The sequence below is a fragment of the Lutra lutra genome, chromosome 8 (assembly GCF_902655055.1).
Source record: "Lutra lutra chromosome 8, mLutLut1.2, whole genome shotgun sequence".
In the NCBI taxonomy this organism is placed as follows: Eukaryota; Metazoa; Chordata; class Mammalia; order Carnivora; family Mustelidae; genus Lutra; species Lutra lutra.
In genome coordinates, this window is record NC_062285.1 from 14,737,712 (window position 1) to 14,750,707 (window position 12,996).

The following is a 12,996-nucleotide window of genomic DNA, read 5'->3' on the forward strand; positions in this document are numbered from 1 at the left end:
CACCAGTGTCCAAGAACCGTGCAAATATTTAGTGATATCTCAGCCCTACCCCCCGCCAGCCCCGAGGAAACCCTTGCTGTGAGTAACTTGAAATGGCCACGTAGCTGCTAGAAAACAGGACTTTGTGACCTAGGGAAAGACCTTGGTCCTCAGTCCAGAGTCTCAAAACACAAAACAAAACAAAACACCTGTAAGTCGTTTCATCCGCTACTTGCTAACCCTGACTCCCTTTTAACTTTATGTCTGTTTCTGTTAATAATAGTAGTCATCATTAGTATTCTTATTAGTATTATTAGGGTTTATTGATCATATACTACATCTCAGGTAGGATTCCAAGTGCTTTACTCATTCATGACTCAAAAACCAGATGAAGTAGGTAAAATTATTATCTTCTTTTCATAGATAAAGAAGCTGAGACACAGAACAGTTAGGTCACTTGCTTGTGGGTACAGAGCCGGGGGCGATCCCAACCAAGGTAGGACCCCAGCGCCGAGGCCCAGATTTCTCTATGCCAGAACCATTCCTGGCCCCTGACTTCCTTGCATCAGTTACTGGGGAGCCACTGTTGCACCTGCTGGACAATATCAAGGAGCCTGAGATGAGGGAGCAACAAAGGGGCGGACTTTAGTTCTGCAGGCTCTGTCAAAATCAGCCCAGAGAAGAGGCTGGAATCACCAGAACAGTGTAGTTTCCCCACCAGAGCGCCAGGTTCTAATTTCTTTTGCATGTCTGCACTCCTGGGACAGAACCCCATAGCGCCCGAGAAACAAAGAAACAAAGTATGAAGAAAGGGAGAGAAAGACAGACAGGAAGATACAAAAATTAAAAAAAAAAAAAGCAAGGTCGGGGAGGGAAGAAAGCCGGAAGGAAAGGAAGAAGGGGAGGGGGGAGGGAGGAAGCAAGGGTGAGAGGAGAGGGGAGGGGAAGAGAAGGAGGAGAGGGGAAGGGAGGGTGGAAGGAAGGAAGGGAGGAACTGAGGGACGAAGGAAGGGAGGGAGGAGGGAGGGGAGGGACGGGGGAAGGAAGAAAGGAAGGATGGAAGGAGGGGAGGGAAGGAGGGATAGAGAGAATGCAGTTTTCACTGAACTCAAGGCAGTAGGGACCCCTATCTGACTCAGTGGAGTATTCCTGCTGTCACGAATGTTTCCTTTATTTGTAATTATATTTTGTTCCAGTATGTAGGTGCTTAGGACTGTTACGTTTGTTCTTAGCAAATCCATAAAGAGGAAAACCCAACACACATATATTGGAAGGGAGAGAACAGGTCCAAATAATGTCATCCTGCAGCCCTGTAGAAGGAAGGAACAAAACGCGAGTTTTTGCCTAGAGCGCCACCTAGTGGCCACGAGTGGATATACTTCCTTATTAAAAGCAATCGGAGGAATCCGGAGTAAAAACCAGCCAGAGAAGAAGGGATGAACCCAGAGGCTTTGGCAGTTTTCAACTCCGTTCCCTCTTGGTGCGCTTTCTGGGACATATTTTTACAACTGTAGTTATACAATGTATCATGCAAAATGCAAAGTAGGTTCTCCAGTAAGCCAAATTTAGGAACTATGAAAGGTAACTTAATGGCAGTATTCACATTCTCAGACCACTTGTCCATTAGTGAAGGGAGTAGCAAGTAATTTGAAAATACAGAGAGACCCCCAGGGATGGTGAAACCGGGAAGGGCATGTTCAGTAGGCCAGAGGTCCGCAGCTCCTGTGGGCGTGGGGAAAAAAAGTGAGAGCAATAAAGTAGGTGTGTAATGTGACCTCATCCCACGCCTCTGTCCACATCACGCCTCTTGCTTCTTTGTTTCCTTTTATCCCCACTCCCCCCCTCGGTCTTCTTTCCTCCCCACACTTAAGACCCTCATCCTGGAAAATGAACAAGTAACTAAATGTTACATTTGAGGCCATCATTCAACCCTGTGTCCAAGTATCCCTTGCAGAATATTAAGCCACCCCTCATTTTTATGTATGTTTTTTATGTTCTTGCAGATACATTTTATTTTGAATGCACGTGCTTTGTTCTCTTTTCTCTTTATCGAAGGACATTTTATGCGCAGTGAAATGCACAGATCTTACATGTACCGTGGGATGGGCAAATATATGCACCCGCATAGCACATACCTCTGTCAAAAGAGGAAACATTTCCGCAAGCCCAGAAAGTTCCTTCATGAACTGCCCCAGTCTGCGCTCTCCCTCCCCTCAGTCAGAGGCACCTGCTGTTCTGCCGGCCATCATCAGAGTGAGTTTTACTTGCTGGGGAAAGTCACAGAGATGGAATCACACAGGACACCATCTTCCATGTCTGGCTGCTCTCACTTAACTCACAGCTTTTGCGTTTCATCTGTGGCAGTAGTTTTTGGTTTTGTTTTAATTGAGCAGCATTCTGTTTGTGGAATACCACAATTTATCGGCTCCCTGCATGAAGGATGTTGGTTTGTCTCTGGTTTCTGGCTGGTATGAAAGAGCTTCTAGAAACATTCATGGGCAGATCTTACGGCAGCATACGTTGCCATATCTCTTGGATAAGTGCCCAGGAGTGGGGCGCTGGGTCAGAGGGTAGGTTTATATCTCCCAGCGATCTAAAAATGGGAGGGCGGTGTCCCATTCCCACAAACGAGGTGTAGAGTTCCAGTATCTCCACATCCTCAGCAACAATTATATTTCTCTGTCTTTTTAATTTTAGTGGGTGTGAAGGAATATCTCATTGTGGTTTTATTTTCTCATAATTAATAAATGTAAGCATTTTTAATGTGCTTATTTATATACCTTCTTTTATGAAGTATCTTTCAAACCTTTTGACCATTTTTTACTGGACTGATTGTCTTTGATTACTAATTTATAGTCATTTTTAATATATTCTGGTGACAAGTCTTTTGTTAGATTTACATATGGAGAATACTCTCCTCCCAGCTTATGACTGACTTTTTCTTTTCTTTTCTTTTTTTTTTTAAGATTTTGTTTATTTATTTATTTGACAGAGAGAGAGAGAGATTAGAAGTAGGCAGAGAGAGAGAGGCAGTAGAGAGCTCGACGCGGGGGTGGATCCCAGGACCCTGAGATTGTGACCTGAGCCGAAGGCAGAGGCTTAACCCACTGAGCCACCCAGGCACCCCACAATTGACTTTTTCATCTGCTTTGCAATGTCTTCTGATAAGTGATTCTTAACTATATCATGGTCCAGTTCCTAGTATTCTCTCTGTGTGTAGTAATATTTGGTGAATTGTCAAGAAAATCTGCGCTCGTTCATGGAGATGCTATCCTGTCTTCTAATTTTAGCTTTTATGTTTAGTCTTATGATTGTCCTTGAATCAATTTTGTGTGTGCTGTAAGCTTTGGGTGAGATTTATTTCCCCCTCTGTGTTTGCTCAGTTGTTCAGGTACCATTTGTAAATGTCTTTGTCAGAAATCAGTGGATCATCGTATTAAATGACCATTTGTTGACTTTGGCAAAGATCTGCATAATTCGGTTTGGCTCAGGATTGCTTCCACTGACTTTTACTTGTGTAGGATGAGCACATGACTGTCTTTAAATGATCATTTTTTGTTTTCTTCCCCCCACACTTCTTCCGTATATTTATTTATTATTTTTAAGATTTTATTTATTTATTGTCGGAGAGAGAAGGCAACTACAAGCAAGGCGAGCGGCAGGCAGAGGGAGAAGCAGACTCCGGGCAGAGCAGGACGCCCCCTGTAGGACTCCATCCTGGGACCCTGGGATCATGACCTGAGCGGAAGGCAGAGGCTTAATCAACTGAGCCACCCAGGCACACCTATATTATATCGTTCTTTAAAGGTGTTTTGTGTTGTACCAGAAGTCCCCCAACTTTGTTCTTTTTACAAGTTTTCTTGCATATTCTGTCTCCTTGCATTTCTATATAAATTTTGGAATCATCTTGTCAGTTTCCTGAAAAAAGTCCTGCTGGGATTATGAGTAAGATTTTATTAAATCTATTGGTCAGTTTGAGAGAACTGACATCTTTTCAACATTGAGTATGTTCATGAGTATATTTATGAAATTTATTTCTACATTTAGCTGTGTTTTCTTATTGTACGTAAAATGTTTAGTAATATTTTGTCTATATGATTTGTATGTATCTTGCTTGCATTTATTCCTTTGTATTTACTTCTTCAGATGCTATAAATGGTGTCATTTAAAAATTATTTTAAATTAATTATTCAAATATAAAACCATAATTGATTTTGTATGTTGACTTTTAAGCAGTGACCTTCCTGAGTTTACTTATTAATGCAAATGGATTGTCTCTGTATGGTTTTTATGTACTAATAATGCAAATGTAAATTATGGCACTTTTATTCCTATAGTTTCAATTTTTATATGTTTTGTTTCTTTTTCTTGCCATATGGTATTAAGATATCTAGTGCCATCTGACTAGAACTGGTAATAATGGGCATCCTTGCTTCATTTCTGGTCTCAGGAGAAAAGCTTCCAGGACTTTACCATTCTGTATGATGATATTTATAGATATTTAGTATACCCTCAATTAGTTTTAATTTTCTTTACTTCTATCAGTAGTTCAGTAAGAATTTTATCATAAATGTTAAATTTTTATTATCTTCTTTTCCCACGTCTATTGGGATGACCATATAATATTTGTTCTTTATTCTCCTAAAGCAGTAATGGATTTTTTATTATTTATTTTTGGTAATGGATTTTTGAGTGATAAAGCAATCTTGCATTCCTAGAATGAACTCAACTTGTTTTCTTTTTTTCTTTCTTTAAAAAATTATTGCTAGGTTAGGTTTTCTAATTCTTTAAAAATTTTTGCATCTATCTATGAAGCTGATTTATGTTTGATTTTCCTTTCTTATATTGTTCTTGTTAGGTTTTACTATCAAAATTAGGCGAATCTCCTAAAATTGAGAATTGTTCTCACTCTTTCTTTTTTAAAAAAAGATTTTGTATATTTTTTTGAAAGAGAGAGGGCGGAGGGAGAGGGAGAGAGAGATACCCAAGCAGGCTCCGTGCTGAGTGTAGAGCCCGATGCTGGGCTCCATCTCATGACCTTGAGATCATGACCTGAGAGTTGGGTGCTTAACCGACTGAGCCACTCAGGTGCTTCTGTTCTCACTCAGTCTATTCACTGAAGAAATCTATGTAAGAATGGTTAATTGTAAACACTTATAAGGACTTGTAAGTAAAGTCATCTTCATCAATGGTTTTGTTTGTTTTGGGGGGCAAAAGATTTTGTTTTATAGATTTATTTCTCTAATACATATAAGAATATTTTTTTTTCCTGTTTCCTGTGTCAGTTTGGTTCATAGTTTTTTTTTTTTTTTTTAGGAATTTGTTTATTATGGAAAATTTTGAATATCACATATGTAAATGGTGTAGGTTAATGAATCCCATGTACCTATTACCCCTCCCCCCCCCACCAACCAGCAGTGCAGAGCCCTTTCCAGGCACCCACCACTAGCTTCACTCCAATATACTGGAGCAAATCCCAGACATTGGATTTTCCCCATACAGTGGCATCATGGTACGCATCTCCACGTGAGTGCAGTTAGGTAACTGCATTATCATCACCACACCGACAAGATGGTGACAGTTCCTTGATTATCCAATGTTTAGTGCTCAAATTTCCAATTGTCTCATAAATACCTTAATTTTTACACTTTGACTATAATCTGTTGCTGTACCTTTTTAGGATAGAGTCTAGATTCATGTCTCTTTCCATGTTTCTGTGTTTTCATGATGCTTTTTGCTTTAAAAAAATCACACTTGCCAAAAATTTATCAATTTTTTTAGTCTTTTCAAAGATTCTCCCTTTTGTCTTGTTAATTATCTATTGTACTTTGTTATCATTAAGTTTTGTTCTTTTCTTTATATTTTTCTACTTTCCGCATTCTTTGGTCTTAATTTGCTTGTTCTTTTTCTATCTTAAGACCAAAGCCTCAGATTAATTTATTTTCAGCCTTTCTTCTTTTTAATATTTCTATTTAAGGCCTGTTAAGTAGAGTTTTATCTGTATTACACATTTTGGAATGCTGTATTTTTATTATTCTTCATTTCAATTATTTTCTAAATTCCAGTATTATTTCTACTTTGATCTATGGTTATTTAGAAATATATCACCTAATTTTAAACACTTGGGGATTTTCTAATTATCTTTTTGTAATAAATTTCTAGCTTAATTCCACTGTGGTCAGAAAACATACTCCCTACGATTTTAATTCATTAAAACATGCTGGGACTTGTCTTACAGTCCAGCAAAAGGGCAATTTAATCAACTACTCTGGGCGCTCTGGAAATGAATGCAATTTTCTAGTGCAGTATTTTATAAATGCCAAATCACTCAAGTTGTTTAATCACTTTGTTTCAATATTTTATAGCTTTACTTTTTTTTTTTTTTTGTCTTCTTGTATGGGGAAAAAGGGGAATGATATACATCTTCAAATATGATTGTAAATTTGAGTAATTTATCTTGAGGTTTTATATCATTTAAATATTTTGAAAATATGATATTAAGTACATATCAATTTATAATTGTGTCTTCCTGAAGTATTGACTCTTCTATCATTATGAAATATTTCTTTTTCTCTAAATAATGCTTCTTGCCTTAGAATCCATATTTTGTGATTTTGTTCTCCTTTGGTGTTTTTACAGAAAATTTTTTCCATGCTAATACTTCAAGATCTATATACACTTTAAAAGAAACACTTGCAAGCCGCAGATGTTTTTTGTTTTTAAATTGTTTTATCAGCTTTATTCGGCTTTACTGGGGTATAATTCAAGTACAACAAGTTGCTTCTTCCACTTCAAGCATAGAGTTCATGGGTTTTGACATGGATACACCCATGAAAATACGACCACAAGCAAGATACAGATTTCCATTGCCCCCAGACTTCTTCATGCCACTTTACAGGCTCTCTCTTCACCACTCCTGGTCCCAAGCAACTACTGATCTGCTTTTGGGCACTGTAGATTAGCTTGCACTTAATAGAATTTTGCATATAGAAAATCCTATAGTATGTCTTCTTCTGTGATGAACTATTTCACTCAGAATAATGATTCTGAAATTCATCTGTGGTGTGTGAATTGGTGGCTTCTTGTATCGCTGAGTAGCAGTCCATTACCAGGAGGCACCACAAATTGTTACTATAGATGGATGGCTAAGCTGTTTCCAGTTGGGGCTACGATGAAAAAAAAAATGTGCTATGAACATTCATGTATAAATCTTTGTAAAGGTTTCTTTTTTTTAAGATTTTATTTATTTATTTGAGAGAGAGAGAGAGAGAGAGAAATAGAGAGAGAGAGTGAGAGGGAAGAGGTCAAAGGGAGAAGCAGACTCCCTGCTAAAAGGAAGCCAGATGTGGGACTCGATCCTGGGACTCCAGGACCATGATCTGAGCCAAAGGCAGTTGCTTAACCAACTGAGCCACCCAGGTGCTCTTCATAAAGATTTCTAAAATATGTTCTTATTGATTGGGGGTTTGTCCTTAGGAGTGGAATGGCTGGGTCCTGTGATGGGTCTGTCTAAGAGACTGTCCATTCTCTAATGTGGTAACTCCACATTACTTTCCCACCGACCACCTGGGAGAGTTCCAGTCGCTCGCTCCATGTCGTCACAAACACGTGATGTGGTCAATTGTTTTAAGTGTAGACCTTCTAATACACTAAATGATCATGGAAGACATCTCATTATGGTTTACATGCCCCCCTCCAATCAATAATGACATCGAACCACTTTTCATGTATTTATTTGTGGGTGTGTAGACAAAAAGAAAAAAAAAATCAACAAATGGTACCATTCACTCCATACCCCATTTCCCATCTCTGGCACCGGAGTGCCCGTCATTCATGGATTGGGTTTTTTTTTTTTTTTTTTTTTTTCCGTCTCAGAATGGATCTTTTAAATCTTTTTTTTTTTTTAAGATTTTATTTATTTATTTGACAGATAGAGATCACAAGTAGGCAGAGAGGCAGGCAGAGAGAGAGAAGAGGAAGCAGGCTCCCTGCTGAGCAGAGAGCCCGATTCGGGGCTTGATCCCAGGACCCTGAGATCATGACCTGAGCCGAAGGCAGAGGCTTTACCCACTGAGCCACCCAGGCGCCCCTCAGAATGGATCTTTTAATTCCTGAAGTCAATAGTCTCACTGCCTGAATCTTAAATACTATTATGACCCCAGCTGGCATCTAAGTTTTCCATGGGCAATAGAACAATCTGAATAAAACCAGCTTATCTTTATTTTATCTCAAATAAATTAGATAATTACTGATGGAACTTAAAAAATTCTCTCCAATTCTAAGGAAATACTCTGACAATTTTTCAGGGAAGCAGGATTATTGATAGCTACAAAGTTTGCCAACAGACTCAATGTTCAAAATGCCCAGCAGATGACAATCAATTGTATAAATTATGCTGCCTCTATAGCCTGGAACATTCTGCAACCTTTACGTATAGAGCAGGGTGACATCCAAGTACGTGGAACATGTTTCACGTTGTGTTTAGCCAGGAAAGGTAAGTTTTAGCACTGTTTAATAATAACAAATGATAAATAAATAAACATATTTGCATTTGCTTTATTTATTTATTTGTGTCTATGTTCATGTATTTGTCTGTCGATCTATCCATGTACCTGAAGGTTGCTAATAGTTTTGCATTAGTCGGTTGCTTTTCATTCTTTCTCTCTTCTTGTGCTTATCTTTTGCATGAATTCAGTTGGTTTCCTTACAGGACCAACCCTTTTTACTGGTTAGCAGCAGCTTAGGCTGACAAGCCACCCGCAGAAAGAGGTCATCTTTGTTTCCATAGCTTAAACAGAAGTTCACTCCTGGAAGTGGACGATTTTTACCTAGTCTGGTCCTGTGATCCTGAAAGACTATGAGGAGGAGAGGGCTGAAACCAGAGGGGTTGACCAACGATCCCCATAACATATGGATGACAGCTGAGTGGGGAATGTCTTCCAAAAGAAATCTGAACCGAGGTGGGGAGGAACGTGGGTGTACGGAGGAGAGGCAAAAACACAGACGTTCATTACATCTGTACCTTAAAATTTTTTACAAGATACCTGCGTTTCTTGTGTATCCGTAAATAAAATGAGGCCTGGCCATATTAAAATGCTCAGTCCCTTTGCATTCTGATAGCTTTTTCAAACCACAATTTATGTTTTTATCCATCTTTGTGTCTCCTGCAGTGGGCACAATTACTAACACATTGTAACCATTCACTGTATTTATTTGTTGAGTTGAAGCCGAGCGTGTTTAAAAAATCCATACTAGGGGCGCCTGGGTGGCTCAGTGGGTTAAAGCCTCTGCCTTCGGCTCAGGTCATGATCCCAGGGTCCTGGGATCGAGCTCCGCATCGGACTCTCTGCTCAGCGGGGAGACTGCTTCCTCCTCTCTCTCTGCCTGCCTCTCTGCCTACTTGTGATTTCTGTCAAATAAATTAAAAAAAAAAAAAAAAATCTTAAAAAATCCATACTAAAATTGGCCACAAGATGTCCCCACAGCTCTAGAAGATGCCTTTTATGTGGCCCTACACAGGCTTTTTTTCATTTACATTGATTTACTCTGAGGATGCTAACCAGGTGAGGTTTAATGAGATTTTTTCCAACCTCCTTTTAAAATGTTATGCCTTTAATTTAATATGTATTCAACGTTCAGAATAGTAGATTGCTTCAAACACGAGCTAAAGGACTATCTCCAAATGCCAGCTGAGAGCTTATCTTTTAAAGGTCTGTATTCAACTACGGTTTTCTTAAATTGTGGGATGCCTTTGTGGCCACCTTGAATTTTTACGTTATCAGGAAAAGTTACTACTGTGACATGGATTTACTTGCAAGATTATTCTCGGTAGAAGCTAATTAAAAGTGAAGCAGAATTAAAGAAAGTAGGGGCTAGTAATGTTTACTGCGAGATATATGAGGAATACAAATATATTTTATTTCTAAATATGAGCTCTGGAGGGTTCCAGCCACGTCTGTACAAGAATCAGGGAGGCTTCTCTTAGTTTTAACGGGGCACATCTCAATTGTGCCTGCTTTGTGCTACCAGTGGTACTCACCTCTCTTCCTTACAGGTGTCCCATTGACACCTGAATCAGCCACAGATGGTCTCAACTAGACAGTTGTTGCCTGAAGGATTCCTTAAGTGGAAGGTATTCTGGAAATAACTTTTAATCCTAACACATACCTGGGTAGGAGTTGAAGAACAGATATGCTCAAAGGACTGAGATACTTCTAGAGGCAGATTTTATGCACCCATAAAGTGGGATCCATTTTATAATCAGGATTCTTCTTTTAGTTCGCTTAGGGTTGTTTTTTTTTAATTGCTTCTGATTTAGTTATTGGTTAAAGTGTCATTACAGAAAATACAGGTCCACGTTGACAAAGACTGTATCTTCCTTTTGAAATGAAAGAGGTGGAAAAATGAAGTATTCTATTTTTTTTTTAAATCCGTCGATGGATAGTGTTATGGGTTATAGAAGCTGGGAGAATGGCCTGGGGCAGGTTCTCTTCTGGAGTCCTCAGAAGCCACCAATGCTGCTGACAACTTTGATCTCAGACTTCTGACCTCCGGAATGGGTGAGACAATACATTTCTGTCTTTGTGATCACAGCCCTGGTGAACTAACACAGGCAGTCATCGCCTTAAGGACATGATTCATGTGAATAAAAAATACAAGCAGTGTATCTATTGGTTATTTTTCTAATTTTTCCAATTTTTTTCTCTTTGTTGATATTCATCCTCCTTTGGTATTCAGACTTTAAATAGTCATGATGAAACATACATGAAACAATTTTCTCTAGAGTCATAAGTAGATTTGAGTCCAACCCCGCTAAATAATAGAATTGTGGAATCATTTAGGATATCTCCTTTTATTAGAGATGAGGGAATCAAGGTAGAGAGGTTCAGGGGCAAAGCTGTGCCCCCACGGAGGTAAGATGGGAAACTTTCACATCTCTTCCATTTTGATTGATTGCCTCATAATAGAAGGTTAAAGATAGAGTTTTCTAGTCACAGGGGAAACAGACATATTCTGGGTCCTCTTGAAATGTGGGTGTACTCTCAGCTGCCATGACAAGCAGAATACAGATGAAGGAAGACCTCAAATCTTGAAATTAAACTTTTCTTAGTGAATCACCCAGAAACAGGTGGGAGCTCCTTATTATCTGTTCTCCCCGTAAGGGGTGTCTTTTCCTCTAATTAAGAGCAAATTAAACTTTCTTTTGGTCTGGTTACAGCCCATTTCACGAGTCTTCCCTTCTAGAAATTTATGTGCATTTCTTCCCCTTCCCCTCTGTCTCCATCTCCTCTGTGCCCCAGTGTGGGCTATGTTTCCGCAATGGGCGGACTTATATTCCTTGAAACTTGAAATGCTGAAGTCCTAACCCCCAGGACCTCAGAAGGTGATTATATTTGGAGCTGGGGTCTTGAATAAGTTAATTCTGTTGAAATGGGGTCACTATTTTGGGTCCTGACCCAGTAGGACTGGAGTCATAACAAGAGGAGGTGAGGACATGGACAGGCAGAGGAGGGGGACTGTGCAAAGATGCAGGGAGGAGGTGCCATCTGCCAGCCAAGGAGAGAGGCGTCAGAGGGAAATTTCCACCAACACCCTGATCTCAGATTTCTAGCCTCCAGAACTGTGGGGAAATCCGTTTCTGTTGTGTAAGCCACCTAGCCCATGGGACTGTGTTAGGGCAGCCCTTGCCAATGAATACAACTTCTCGAAGACCCAGTCAACTTTTTTAACTGCCGCATCATTCCCTGCTCAGGACATGGCATATTTTAAGCAGTTTTTATTCTTGGGGCGTCTGGGTGGCTGGGTCCCTAAGCGTCCGACTCTTGATTTTTGGCTCAGGTCATGATCTTAGGGTCATAAGATGGAGCCCTGCATGGGGCTCTGAACTCAATGGGGGGTCTGCTTGAGATTCTCTCTCTCCCTCTGGTGTTTTCCCCACCCCGCTCACCCGAACGCATGCTCTCTCTAAACAATCAAATAAATAAAATATTTTAAAGAACTGTTTTATTCTTATCCTTATAGACTTTATCCTCTGTTCAAGCATCAGGCCTACTAAATGCACAGTTGTTGGTAAGCCATGAGAAAAATAAGAGATTAGATAGAAGTATATATGTAAGTACTTTGGTTTAGTTGTATCTATTATAGGACCCTGTCTCCAGCTAACATATTTTTTGGCAGAAGTAATTGTTTTAAGATCAATTTTTTTTTTTTAGTCTTTTTTAGAGTCCAGAGCAGAGGCTAGGAGTCCCAAGTTCTGAACATTATCAACCAATCTCCTCCTAACATGTAATTAATTATGCCATGTAATTAACTATGGCACCTCTGAATCATAGGAGGTTTGTAAACCAACCCATCATCTTCTAGTCATAGGTGATGGGTGTTAACGGAAGCATCTTATTTATCCTCCTGGGGTGTATATTTCTCTGATCAGAGGAATTTTCTAGAAGCCAAGTCTTAATGCAAAGGGATTACTTAAGTTGTAAGAATTTTAGTAGCTATGGCAGAATCAGGGGCGTACAGTTGTACCCAGTAAAGCCTTTCAGGGTCCCTAAGCACGGAGGTGTCCGCAAGGGCCCAGATGTGCCATCCTGACTTCGGGAAATCCGGCAATGGCCTTAGGCTGCTGTGAGCGGCACAGGGGCCCTCCAAGGATATCCACCTCCTAACCCCGGAACCTGGGGATATGTTCCCTTACAGGGCAAAAGAGACTTTGCAGAGGGGATGAGGATAGGGATCTTGTCATGGGATGGGAAGGTTATCGTGGATTATTTGGGTGGACCCAGTGTAATAACAGGGGTCCTCGTTAATGAGAGAGGGAGGCGGGAGCCCTGGAGTGCAAGGAAATGTGACTGATCAATGCAATGCGAGCGAATGTCCAAGGTGTCATGAGCCACGAGTGCTGTCGGCCTCTGGCAGCTGGAAAGGTCAAGGAACAGAGTCTCCCCTCCAGCCTCTGGAAGGAACACAGTCCTGCTGCCATCTTGGTTTTATGTCCATCTTGGACTTCTGGCCTTCAGG